This window comes from Pinus tabuliformis, chromosome 2_1, assembly GCF_031772625.1.
Source record: "Pinus tabuliformis cultivar Carrire ecotype Pingquan chromosome 2_1, CPIR1, whole genome shotgun sequence".
Taxonomy (NCBI): Eukaryota; Viridiplantae; Streptophyta; class Pinopsida; order Pinales; family Pinaceae; genus Pinus; species Pinus tabuliformis.
In genome coordinates, this window is record NC_142299.1 from 5,534,302 (window position 1) to 5,548,278 (window position 13,977).

The following is a 13,977-nucleotide window of genomic DNA, read 5'->3' on the forward strand; positions in this document are numbered from 1 at the left end:
TGGTGCTGCATAAAGTGCTATTGAAACCAGTCAATGAGGACACTGAACAGACACAGCGGAAAGCTCTGTTTAGGACAATTTGCAAATCACGAGGTAAGTGTTGCAAATTAATAATTGACAGCGGGAGTACCGATAATTTGGTGTCCATGGAAATGGTGGAAAAATTGGGCTTGAAACGCTTAAAGCATCCCAATCCGTATAGAGTTTCGTGGCTGCAAAAGGGCCACCAATTGCTAGTGGATGAACAAAGTGAGGTCGAACTTCAGATAGGCAGATATAAGGACAAAATTGTCTGTGACATCATGCCAATGGATGTGTGTCACATCTTATTAGGCAGACCGTGGCAATACGATAGGAAGGTAACACATGATGGAGTGATGAATTGTTATAAATTCGAGAAGGACGGAATCAAGCACACGCTTGTACCTATCAGAGAAGAGAAAGGAGCAGTTGAAACAGGTGAAACCAGAGCATTGCTGGTGGGTGGAAAACAGTTTTTAAAATAGGTAAAAGACAGTGAGGTAGGTTATGCAGTGGTCAAGAAAGCCAGGACAGTTCTGTTGCACACAGAAATATCAGACTTACCCATAGAGATTCAGCAAATGTTAGAAGAGTTTGCAGACATAGTTGTAGATGACTTGCCAGACAAGTTGCCCCCCAAGCGGAGCATTAGTCACCACATCGATTTCATACCCGGAGCTAGTTTGCCGAATAAAGCAGCATACCGAATGAGCCCTAAGGATAATGAAGAAATCAGAAAACAGGTGCAGGATCTGTTGGACAAGGGTTTGATAAGGGAGAGCTTAAGCCCTTGTGCTGTACCAACAGTCCTCGCTCCCAAAAAAGGAGGGGAATGGCGGATGTGCACCGACTCAAGGGCCATTAATAAAATTACCATCCAGTATAGATTTCCGTTACCGCAAATGGATGATATGATGGACTGTTTAAGTGGGGCAGCTTATTTCTCAAAAATAGATTTGAAAAGCGGATACCATCAGATTCGGATACGAGAGGGGGACGAGTGGAAGACGACCTTTAAGACAAATGAAGGGTTGTACGAGTGGCTGGTCATGCCGTTTGGGCTGAGCAATGCGCCCAGTACATTTATGAGGCTCATGAACGAGATGCTGAAGGAGTATATTGGGAAGTTTGTGATAGTTTATTTGGATGACATTCTTATTTTCAGCAGAACGAAAGAAGAACACCTTCGACACGTGCGTAAGGTACTAGAGAAATTACAACAGAACAAACTGCTGATAAACTTGAAGAAATGTACTTTTCTGCAGAAGGAATTAATTTACTTGGGGTTTGTGGTAGCAGAAAATGAACTGAAGATGGATCCGGAGAAGATAGCGGCAATAGTAAATTGGCCGTCTCCGAAAAATCTATTTGAAGTACGTAGTTTTCACGGATTGGCAAGTTTTTATAGGAAGTTCATTAAGAATTTCAGCGAAATTTGTGCACCCATGTTAGATACCATCAAAAAGGCCAGCCAGCCTTTTCGGTGGACAGAAGCAGCCGAGAAAAGTTTCCAGTTGTTGAAGAAGAAGATTGTTGAGAGGCCAATCCTGAGGCTACCAGACTTCCAGAAATTGTTTCAGGTACATTGTGACACCAGTGGGACAGCAATTGGGGCTGTACTCAGTCAGGAGGACAAGCCGGTGACATTCTTCAGTGAGAAACTAAACGAGAGTAGGGATAAATACTCATCATATGATAAAGAGTTTTATGTTGTTGTACATGCATTAAAACACTAGAGGAATTATTTATTGGGGAACGAATTCGTACTATTTTTGGATCATTCTGCACTACAATACGTAATGCAGTAGCACAAACTCAACCACAAACATGCCAAATGGGTAGAGTATTTGCAGAGTTTTAACTTCGTACTGAAGCACATTAGTGGGCAGGAAAATAAGGTGGCGGACACATTGAGTAGGAAGGCTTTACTTCTGTAGGAAATCACTATACAGGTGCTGGGTTTTGATCACCTATAGGATCTATACCAAACAGACACAGATTTCATAGAAGCCTATGAGGCATGCCAGAACCCTTTGGTGAGGAGAAACAGTCCTTGGTTGGACTACAATTTACAAGAAAAGTTGTTGTTTAAAGGAGGACAGTTGTGCATACCTGACTGTTCGATGAGGGAGAATATTATTCGCGAGAAACATAGTGGAGGATTGGCCGGACACTTCGGCATGGATAAGACCCTCGAGCAGCTTAATCACTTTTATTTTTGGCCAAAAATGCGACGAGATGTACAACGTTTTGTGACCAAATGCAAGGTGTGCCAATTGGCAAAGGGACACAGCCAGAACACAGGACTGTATGCACCATTACCCGTCCCAAGCAGGCCGTGGGATTCTGTTAGTTTGGATTTTGTCTTAGGTCTGCCGAAGACACAACGAGGATATGACTCAGTAATGGTAGTGGTGGACAGATTCTAAAAAATGGCACATTTTATACCTTGCCGGAAAACCAGTGACGCCACCCACGTGGCCCACTTGTTTTTCAACGAGATTATCAGGTTACATGGACTGCCCAAATCCATCCTTTCGGACAGAGACGTGAAATTCACGGGACACTTTTGGCGTACCTTATGGAAGAAGATGGACACACAATTGAGCTACAGTTCTGCATATCACCCGCAAACCGACGGGCAGACTGAAGTTGTAAACAGAAGTCTAGGAAACCTGTTACGTAGCCTAGTCGGAGAGAATTCACGGATGTGGGACCGGGTGCTAGCACAGGTAGAGTTCGCTTACAATGACTCGCCTAACCATAGCACAGGTTTCAGCCCCTTCCAGATTCTGTATGGCATGCATCCTCGCGGAGTGCATGAACTCCGGGATCTTGGACTGCAGGAACGATGAAGTGCGGACGGAGAAGATTTCACTAATGCGATGAGAGACTTGCACGAACAGGTGAAAATAAAGTTACAGGACAACAGCTTAAAGTACAAACAACACGCATATCTAAAGAGGAAGGAAGTGCAAGTTGAAGTGGGGGACGAAGTCCTCACCCACTTACGCAAGGAACATTTCCCTAGGGGTACGTACAATAAACTGAAGTATAAAAAGATAGGGCCTTGCAAAGTTTTGTGGAAGTTTTCAGCTAATGCCTACAAGATACAATTGCCACCCGGCATAGGCATCTCACCTATCTTTAACGTAGCAGATATGTTCCCGTACACGGCTGACCCAAAGGAAAAGGAGGAAGATGCACCCAGACAGTCTACACGGAGTACCCAGGAAGATGGAGAAGCTTGGAAGAGACAGATGCCTTACGTTCAACCACCCGAGATCGAAAGCATCCTCGAAACTCAGGTGGTTAGACAAACTCGACGGAAGGACTACATGCACTACCTGGTCAAGTGGAAAAACCGTCCAATCGAGGACAGTTCGTGGCTTGATGCCAGGCAGATCGCTCAAACAGGAACTTCGGTCGAGAAGCTCATGGGCCGGAGCCATGATCTCTTTTTGCCCCGGGAGCCTGATGCAGGAGCATCCAGCTCGCCATGACCGGGTGAAGTCTCAGCCAGGTTTGAAAGTTGTTGATCATCAGGATTGTTTTTTTTCTCTAGAGTCATCAGGTAGTTTCTTTTAATTACTTTTGTTTATTGTCAGAGTCGGCATGTTAGGTTGCAATTAGTTAGACATTTAGAATTACTGTGGACTGAACAGAGATGACAAACTTCTTAGTTAAGTTCTATAGAATCAAACAGGTAGTAGTTATTAACCATAATAAGTTCATTTAGCTGAACCCTATGGCAGTTATAATTAACTGCAAATCAACTGTAACAGAAGGATATACAAACAGAGATGTAATACGAAGGGAGGGTTCCGCGAATCTGAATTGAAGAAATAAAAATAACATTACAGAGACAAGATTTTCTACCATTGTCCATCCAAAACTATTATTCATTGTTCATTACTGTAACTAAATTAATGTTTATGCAACAGTTTGATAAACGATAAACAGGGGAAGATCATGAACAGCGTGATCCTGTTGTTATTTGGCACATAGTTGGTGTCCAACCTGAACAGACATTCACCTACGGAAAACGGAATTACAGAAAGGAAAGGATGACCTGAGAATAGGACAAAATGACCACATAACAGAGACAACATTACACAGGATACGACCAAACACAGAGGTACTTCCATTATTCATTTTTTTGTATTATCGTGAATCAAATATCATCCATTGAAAAGAAAACTATTATCATTTATATTGTCAAATGAAACACATACATTGCTGGTCCTCATCTCCATAGAACAACCAAACCAAATACATAACTGTGACTGGCATTAGGGTTGAAACCCTCGACGAGGGTTTATATATATAACCACAAACATTCTTTCTATTGACGGCGTTGAAAACAACATAGTACAGCTACCAACAAAGACAAACTACAGTACAGTAATAATTACAGACAAACTATGACAAGCTGAGGCCACTATCCTACAGGACTTTTCATATCTCGAAAGCTGGAAGATTTAGGGCCTACCGAAAGGTTCTTCCTATGGAATAGGAGACGGAAGCCCGCACGCTCAAGTCGAAACCATAGACCTGTAGAGAAAAAAAACCCGAAGGTTAATATACAAAGCAAGTTACAGGAAATAAGCCGTGGGCAATCATACCAAATAATCTGAGAAAAGAATTGTTGTAGCTTACCTGAGCGAACAGAGCCGAATTCGAGAAGTAGAATCATCACATATGGATTTGTAAAACTGCAGACCGAAGGAGCAATGTTGATAAGTAACGTTTCCAGTGGGAGGATAAATTGAAGCATGGAAGGGTGTTGTTACCTGTTCGAGCCGTCGAGCGACCACCGGAGTTTTCCCTGAGTCCATAACAGTCAGTGAATTCGTGAAACAGAGATTGACAAACAGTGAAAGATGCAAGTGGGTTATACTAGAACAGTAGAGTAATAGCCTGAAGCCATTCCTTGACGAGCAAGTAAATTTTCAACAATACAGTTACAGTTGAAATCATAGTAGCCAGGAACTTACCAAAGAAAACGAAGTCACATAAGCACGTCAGAGCTGGAGTAACACCGACACACCAGGCAGGAACATCCATGAGTCCACAGCCGAACTAAAGGGAGAAGGGAATGTTCATACACACCGGAAGACACCACAGCTAACAGAATAGTGACTGCTCAACAGAAACCCTCACCGAACCTTTATAGTGAAAAGACCAAGCGATAAGGATTAAGAGTGAGGTGGGAACCAAGCCCGAGACGTAGGGTGAACATTTAATGCAACAATAACTTGCAACTGCAACCAACAGTGAAATATCCACGGACAATCTCCATGTAGACGAAGCCATTTAGTAATAGAGCACGTCATACCGTGCGATCACGTGGACCAGCGGGCCAGTGTGGCTGGGTTGCACCATTAATTCATATATTAATAATAATAATTTAAAACAAATTACTTTTGTATTAATTTGTATTAAATTTTAGTAATATAATATGAAATATTTTGATATCTACTTAAAAAATTCATATACTATTTAATTTATTAAACTGTATTAGTATAATTATATTAATTAATAAAATTATAAGTAATGGGTAAGAAAACCATGTATTATAACGTTTACCAATTAGTAGATATATTATAATTTAAAAAAAAAGAGAGATTACGGTCGAAAACGAAATTTTAACAACCATATAAGTTGAAATATTATTCGCACATAATTAATACTTAAAATTGTAAAAGCATGCATAATAACAACAACCATATAAATTGAAATAACATTCATAATAATAATAATAACATTAACCATAACCATAACAATAACCATAACCATAGAAATAAATCCATGGAAACTATAACTGTAATGCATCGACAGATTCATGAAAACTAACGGAACCCATACCTATGTTGTTTCGCCAGGTTTCATGAAAATCATACCTGGTTTCGCTGGATACAGGAATGGCTCATCCAAAGTGAGGCTTTCTTAGTGCCGACTGTCTAAGGTAATTTCAATCTTATAAAATTATATAAAAGGTTATTGTTTAAGGTAGTTTAAAACTTTAAAATTTATATAAAAGGTTATGGTTTATTTGTTTATCATTAAGATTAATTTATGTTTTAGGAACATCACATTTTAAATTTTATATATGGTAGCACAATTACATTAATAAATGTGATTGATATACATAATAAATATATATTAATCATATTATTAAATGTGATTAATGGTTTATATCAATTACATGTACAATCATATTATTAAATGTGGTTGATATACGATGATAAGTCTCAATGAATGTGGATTTAATATTAATATTATTATTAATATTAATAAATATATAAATATTAATGTTACTATTAAGCACTTATAGTAATTATTATTATATTCTAATAACACAATAATATTATTGATATAATAAAAATTGATATTATTAATCAAACACATTAATAAGATTAGAAACCAAGGCATTATAAGCCTCAACAAATTATATTAAATACAAACAACTAATATTATCAACCCAAGGGATTATTATTATAAACCCAAGGAATTAATATTAAAAAACCAAGGGATTAATATTGAGAACTCAAGAGATTAATATTATAAACCATAGGGATTAATATTATAAACCTAAAGAATTTATACTATAAACCCAACGGAACTATATCAAACCCTAATATTAATATTATAAATCCTATCAATAATACTATACCCAAGGAATATGAACCCTTAGATTAATAAACCCAAGGGATTGATATTATAAATCCTAGGCACAAAGAAACCCAAGGGATTAATACTAAAAAATCAAGGAAATATTATTGAACCCAACATATTAATATTTTAAAGCCAAGGTATATATACACTAAAATAAATATTATAAACTCTAAAACAAACATGGTCAACCATGGTTGACCATGGCTGATTTTCATATTGAGACAATATATGTCACAATGTGATGTTGGACCATGGTTGACCATGGTTGACTATGATTGATTTTCATATTAAAAGAATATTTGTCATAGATGACCATGGTTGACAAAGGTTGATTTTCATATTGAGACAATCTTTGTCACAATGCAACGTTGGACCATGGTTGACCATGGATTGATATTGTAAACCCAAGGGAATAAGAAACCTAAGGGATTAATACTAAAACCCCAAGGGATTATGAACCCAAAGGAATAATATTAACCCCAAGGGATTAATATTATAAACTGAAGGTATATAAACCCTAAGATAAATATTATAAGGCATAAAATAAATATGGTCGACGATGGTTGATTTTCATATTGAGACAATCGTTGTCATACTGCGATGTTGGACCATGTTTGACCATCTTTGATTTTCATATCGAGACAATCTTTGCCACAATGCGATGTTGGACAATGGTTGACCAAGGTTGATATTCATATTGAGACAATATTTGTCACAATGCGAAATTGGATTATGGGTGATCATGATTGATATTATAAACCCATGGGAATAATACTAAAAATCCAAAGGATTATAAACCCATAGGAATAATACTAAAAATCCAAAGGATTATAAACCCAAAGGAATAATATTAAGGAATATAAACCCAAAGATAAATATTATAAACCTTAAAATAAACATTGTTGGCCATGGTTGACCATGATTTATTTTCAATTGAGACAATATTTCTCATAATGTGACGTTGGACCATGGTTGACCATGATTCATTTTCATATCGAGACAATCTTTAACAGAATGTGACAGTGGACCATGGTTGATTTTCATATTGAAACAATATTTTTCATAATCCAATATTAGACCATTATTGACCATGATTAGCTTTAAAAAACATACTTGATATCATAGTTAACCATAATCTACAATCTAAAAACATCACAATTTAACTTTATATATAAAATTAAAAATTCGTTATAATAAAAAATGTCTTACATTTACAAAACAAAACAAAACACAACACAACAAAAATTGTGTGTAAGTTTTAATAGTTGAGATGGTATAATTTAAATGTTTAAAAAATGTTTAATTTTAAAATTATTCACACATTTTAAAATATTATTTAAATAATAAAAATATAAAAATTAAGTTGGGAAAATATTACATATAAATATTTATATATAATTATTCTATTATTATTATATATTTAATGAAAATATTGATATTTTTTTTTATTTTATCAAAATAACAAATTTTAGTGTTATGTATCTAATTTATGTTTTAAAGTTTTGGTTAAGATTTGGTAAAATATTGTTTTGTTAAATTGTGTTTTTTTATTTAAAATGCATTTTTATTATATATATATATATATATATATAGATTTAGTTTCTTGAAAAACCTTAAAACACTTTAATTACAAAGAATTCACCACCCAAATTTATTATTTCACCAAATCTCCACTAAATTTTAAGATAAATATTTTTTCCCGTGGAAAATGTCATAATTTCCATTAATAAAGATGAAAATTACATTATGTATATGCATAAGCATTACTTTGATCTAGCACTGCCTGTCCAACCAAAAATGTAAGAAAATTGTGCATTCCTCCTCGCAGGGAGTACATGTAGTTCAAAAACACTTATAACTTATAAGTTTTTGTCCTCTTATCAGAGGATAAAGAGTAATCGATGACTATTTACATAAATATCAAAAAGATAACAAAAAATATATGTTTTTCATCAAAAAACTGAGTTAACAATGATTCATTTCCATGTTGCTCTTATAGTGCTTCAGGGTCTACGAATGGCCTGTGATAATGCTGATACACGACCCCATCCAAGTCTTCGCAGATCATCCAAGAGTTGTCGTCCCTGATCGCTGCTTCTTTGGATAGGTAGTCAACAGAGGTGTTCCACTCCATGTAAATGTGATGACAAGTGAATGAGTCAAAAAGCAAGACAAGTCTATGAATCTCATCCAGTATATGCCTCAAAGTGAAACCAGAACATGTATTTTTTTGTTGATCCAAATTATAACCAACTTTGAGTCACCAAAAAGGTGCAGGTTGGAGCAATGTTTTTGTAAAGCAAAAAGGATGATTTTTTTTGCAGTAATCAGCTCGGCCTAGTTATTGGTTCCCTGGCCTAGTCCCATTTGAATTTTGAAAAAATGGGTTTCGGATAAGTATAGAATCGGTCCCCCACCACAGCCTATCTCTTGAGCTAAACCATCGAAATAAGCCCAAGGGATTGTTTTGTTGATGACCTCTATCTCAACATTCCTTTTCTAGTTTTTTTGGGACTCTTATGGGATCATATGATAATCTGCTACGATTTTGTTATGTTTGGAGGGCCAATGTGGGACCTTCTATGTGAAAATAATCTCATTCCTGACTATCCAAATCGCCCAACAGATTAGCAGAGGCAGGTTTCTTTCCTTTCCTGATGTATCCCTCCACCAAGAGGTCCACGCCTCCTTTACTGCTATCTCGTGCCAGCTGAAACTGATGGAAAGTGTTGTCCATATGATATTCAAAATATCCTGTGCCAAAGGACAATCCAAGAAGAGGTGTTATGTGTCCTCGGTGTTGCTTCTGTAGAGGTGGCACCAGAACGATCCAATGAAAGATCGCTTCATCAGATTTGGCCCCGTATGGACCTTGTTATTTAAGATGGACTATATGAGCAGCTTTGTTCTAGGGGTAGCCATGAGTTTCCAGAGGAGGTTACATCTTATCTCAAAGTCTGGTGGCTTAAAAGGTTCCATAAGCACCAGGCATCCGGTCTTAGGTGCGTAGTAACCATGTTTTGCAAAATCCCAAATAAGCTCATCTTCCCCTTCCATGATCCTGATATGAGCCTCCGTTAGCATTGTAATGTAGAGGCTCCAAATTTGCTGCCACTGAATGGGAATATTTAGGGCTGCTCCTGATTTCCAGGCCTATTGTGCTAAGGAGGATCGCTCACTGTTTGCAATTTGACTGAGATTAGAAATACCCTGTTCAGCTAGATGGAGTCTTAGGTCTTCAGGGAGTTTGTGAGCGTTGCCACACCCCACCCATAGGTCCACTACCAGACACACATTTGATCCTGAGAGAACTCGCCAAGTCAACCTGTTCCTAATAAGGTCCTTTCCTTTGTTTACTGCTTTCAAAACGTTGGATATGTTCCCGTATGTTCGATGATCATGTTGAATCCAATATAGCGGGTTTATGGGGCTTATATTTTGAAGTTACTACCTTCGTCCAAAGGTTGTCTTTGTTGAGGAGCTGCCAACCCAGTTTTACCGCTAGCGCTTTTGAGAAAAAATCCAGCCTCTTAATTCCCCACCTCCCCCCCCCCCAAGCGTTTAGGTAGAACTAGAGTCTCCCATCTTGTCCAAGAAAAAATTCTACCTGTCTGGTTCCCCTTCCATAAAAATCTACAACATATTTTCTGAAGCCTGTCCAAGATGCCCCTAGGGATCCATGCTAGGGTAATCCAATAAACTGGGGTTGCTTCTAGGACCGCTTTAATCAGAATTAGTCTACCAGCTCTGGATAAGTATTTATGGTACCATATATTCAGGCGCTTCTCCACCTTTGTGATCAGCCAAATCCAATCTGCAATTTTGTAGCCAGATGGCTTCAGACGATATCCCAAATATCTCAGGCCTTCTTCAAATGGATAAGTGACAAAGGGGAATCTCCTGAGAGCAAACAACAACTCGTTTTGAGCACAACCGAGTGTAGACAAGGTTGATTTGGATTCATTTAAAACCATTCCTGTGGCCTTTTGAAAGACCCCCATGACTTGGTGGACAGCCGTGAGGTCACTCAGACTACCATCGAGAAAGATGAGGATGCCGTCCATAAACAACAGATGAGTCAAGGAAAGGGAATCAGTAACTTTTATGCCCTTTAAGCGCCCATTCCTGTGCTCTTCATGGATAAATCTGTTGAGGCCCTCCATGACCGAGAGGAACAAAAGTGGAGACAGGGGACAACCTTATCTGAGTCCCCTTTCTGCATGAAAAAGAGGGGAAGCCGAGTTGTTTATTAACACACATAAGGGAACATCAGTTATGCAGCTCATGATCCATTTGATAAGAGGATAGGGGAAGCCAATATGGGTAAGGAGCATGTAGAGGTATAGCCAGTTGACTCTGTCAAAAGCTTTAGAGAGGTCAATCTTCAGGATCATGCCCTTAGTTTTCTGGTACTGGACTGAATGGAGGAGCTCCTGAGCCGTCCCAATGGCCTCATGGATTTGTCTATTGTGCAAGAAGGCAAAATGCTCTTGGGAAATCTGGAGTGAGAGGACAGGCTTTAAGTGATCTGCAATGATTTGGGCTATAACTTTGTATATGCAGTTGCAGAGGGATATGGGTCTGAAGCCATCAAAAGAGGAGGGTTTGTCAGATTTTGGAATGGGGCGATGAATGTGGCCTTCAAACTGCCCAGGATCCTTCCTCTCTTTCTTCTCTCCTCGATAATTTGCAGGAGGTCCATCCCCAGCACCTCAAACAATGTCACATAGAATTCTAGGTCCAGCCATCCGGTTCCAGGCTCTTTTCTTTCTTCAAAATTTTTAAAGTATCTTCCAACTCTCTCATAGATACTTCTCCCACTAGCTCCTGTTCCATCTCCTGCTCAACAAACCTCGGGAAAAGTTGTACGGTTTTCATCACTTCAAGCCGGGAGGCATGAGGAGGAGCTTTATATATATTTTGAAAATGTGAGCAAGCTAAAGTAGCCAACTCTCTGAAGGATTAAACCGACCTTCCCTCCAAATCCATAAGTTCCCAGATCGTATTTATAGCCTTTCTACCATTTGCATGTTTATGGAAGAATTTAGTATTATCGTCCCCCTCCTTTAGCCAGATAGCCCTACTCTGGAGCCTCCAATTCACTTCTTTGTTTGAAAGAACTCAGGTTCTCTTTTGAAGCACAACACTGTAGGCCTCTTTCTATTCTTGGGTCCTCATGACCCCTGCTATGTCCTCCTCAAATGAAAGAATAGCCCTCTCCACCTCCTGGAGGGATAAGTCGTCAACCTCCTTTTTCTTCCGAGCCCAAGACTTCTATAGGATTTTCAATTCCTTCATATTGAGGAGGAAATTCTAAGTTATGCCCCCGATGCACCAGGGGGGTGTGCCTTCTAGAAGTCCGACACAAGCTTGATATATTCCAGATCTTGCAGCCAGGTAGAATTGAACTTATAAGGGGCCTTTGGCTTGCTAATGACGTCCTATATCTCTAAGTATATAGGCCTCTGGTCCGACAGCCCACCCAAGCTTACGCATTGTCTAATACAGTGTCCTCCATTGATTAGTCCTTCTTTAGTAAGAAATCGATCAAGCCTTCTAGCCAAACTGGGTTCCCCGACTCTGTTGTTCCTCCAAGTAGGCTATTTTTTTGCTGAAGGAAGGTCGACAAGCCTGTGGGACTCTAAGAGGTTCTCAAAAAGACCTGTCAAAGCATCCACCTAGGCATGATTGCCCCAGGATTCAGAGTATCCCAGAGAGAAATTGAGATCTCCTCCTATAATTACATTGTCTAGTAGAAGTAGAGACGAGCTAAGGAGAGGTATCCAAAAAGTCATCCTGTCCTGACAGGGTCCATACACATTGAGGATCTGAAATTCTGATTCTAGGGTTCAAGAGTATATGTCTGCTCCCAGAAAGCCTTGCCCTCCCCAAACGCTCAAAGTTTAATAGATCTATTACAAATGCCCAGGGATAAACCCCTTGACCTACCTAAGGCATCGAGAGAGTGAAAATACCATCCAGGGAGCCAAGAAGCAAGAAGGGAGGATACATCAGAAGCAGAGCCAAGAGATTCTTGAAGGAAAATGATGTCGACATGCTCAGAGGCAAATAAGCACTTGAGGGCTAGTTTTTTTTCTGGGCTATCCATCCCACGACAATTAAAAGAGAGGTGCTTCATGGGGGGGGGGGCGCGAGGATAGGGGCTTGCTCTGCTCTAAGAGCCCAATTTAAAGTTTTCTGCTTGCCAAAAGCAACCTCCTCTCCAGCTTGATGCATGGCTTTGGAGAGGTGGGAGGGCCACCCTCTAGACTTGGGGGGGGGCGAGGAAATGACCTCAAAGCCTATAGAATCAAACCCTTGAGAACACATCTGGGAGCAGAGGGGGTAACGGGGTTCGGGATACTCAGGGTCCGGGAAAGGGGAAAGGAATGCCTTCGAGAGAGAAGGCTTAGGGATAGAGAAAATGGGGGAGGGGCTATCGTGCATTGCTGGACCATGGGGGTCAGAAGAGAAGGTCTAGAGGGGGGGAGAGAGGGTGCGCAAAATGGGAGCTCCGGGGGAAAATTTGAAAAAAATGCCTAGAAAGAGAAGGCATAACATAAGTAACATTGGTAGAAATAACAGAGGAGAGGGAGAGAGAAGACATACCCATGGTGTGAGCATCCCCTATGGCCGCCCGTGCTATGGTTAGAGGCAAAGAGGGAGGCTAGAGAGGAGCCTACCCACACTTCTTCCTGTAGTCTTTCTCGTGGTCCTTGTACACATCGATCGGTTCTGGAGGGGCTTGAGCTTCCTTGATAGCAGATGGAGGATCCTCCTGTGGGGGATGGTTTTTTGGCACATTCTCCACCGGCGATTGCACTCGCTTGTTTACCAGAGGGAAATCTTTATACACGTTCCCCACTTGATGGTAGCGTCGACATCTGTATGGTATGCCCTTGTAATCCAGGGGTTGCTTCCGTGTGAAGGACCTCCATTGTATCATTAAATATTCTTGCAGACCGCATTGAGTGTCATATGAACTAGAATCCTAGCGAAAGCAATCTTTCTAGTGGACAGACATGACTTGTCTGATTCCATATATGTGCCGATTGAATTCCCAATACATCTAAAAATGTCCTCTGACCAAAAATGCAAGGGGAGACTTGAAATTCTTACCCAAATCAGCTCGACTCCGAGTTGCTCTGTGTCCGGATCGAAAAGGGAAAACCATCTCTTTAGCAGGACCGGGGCATGTTCAAAATGCCAATATGACGAGAGTACCTAGTTCATGAGGTCAAGCCTGGAGAATCTAAGGGAAAACCAACCCTTTACGAA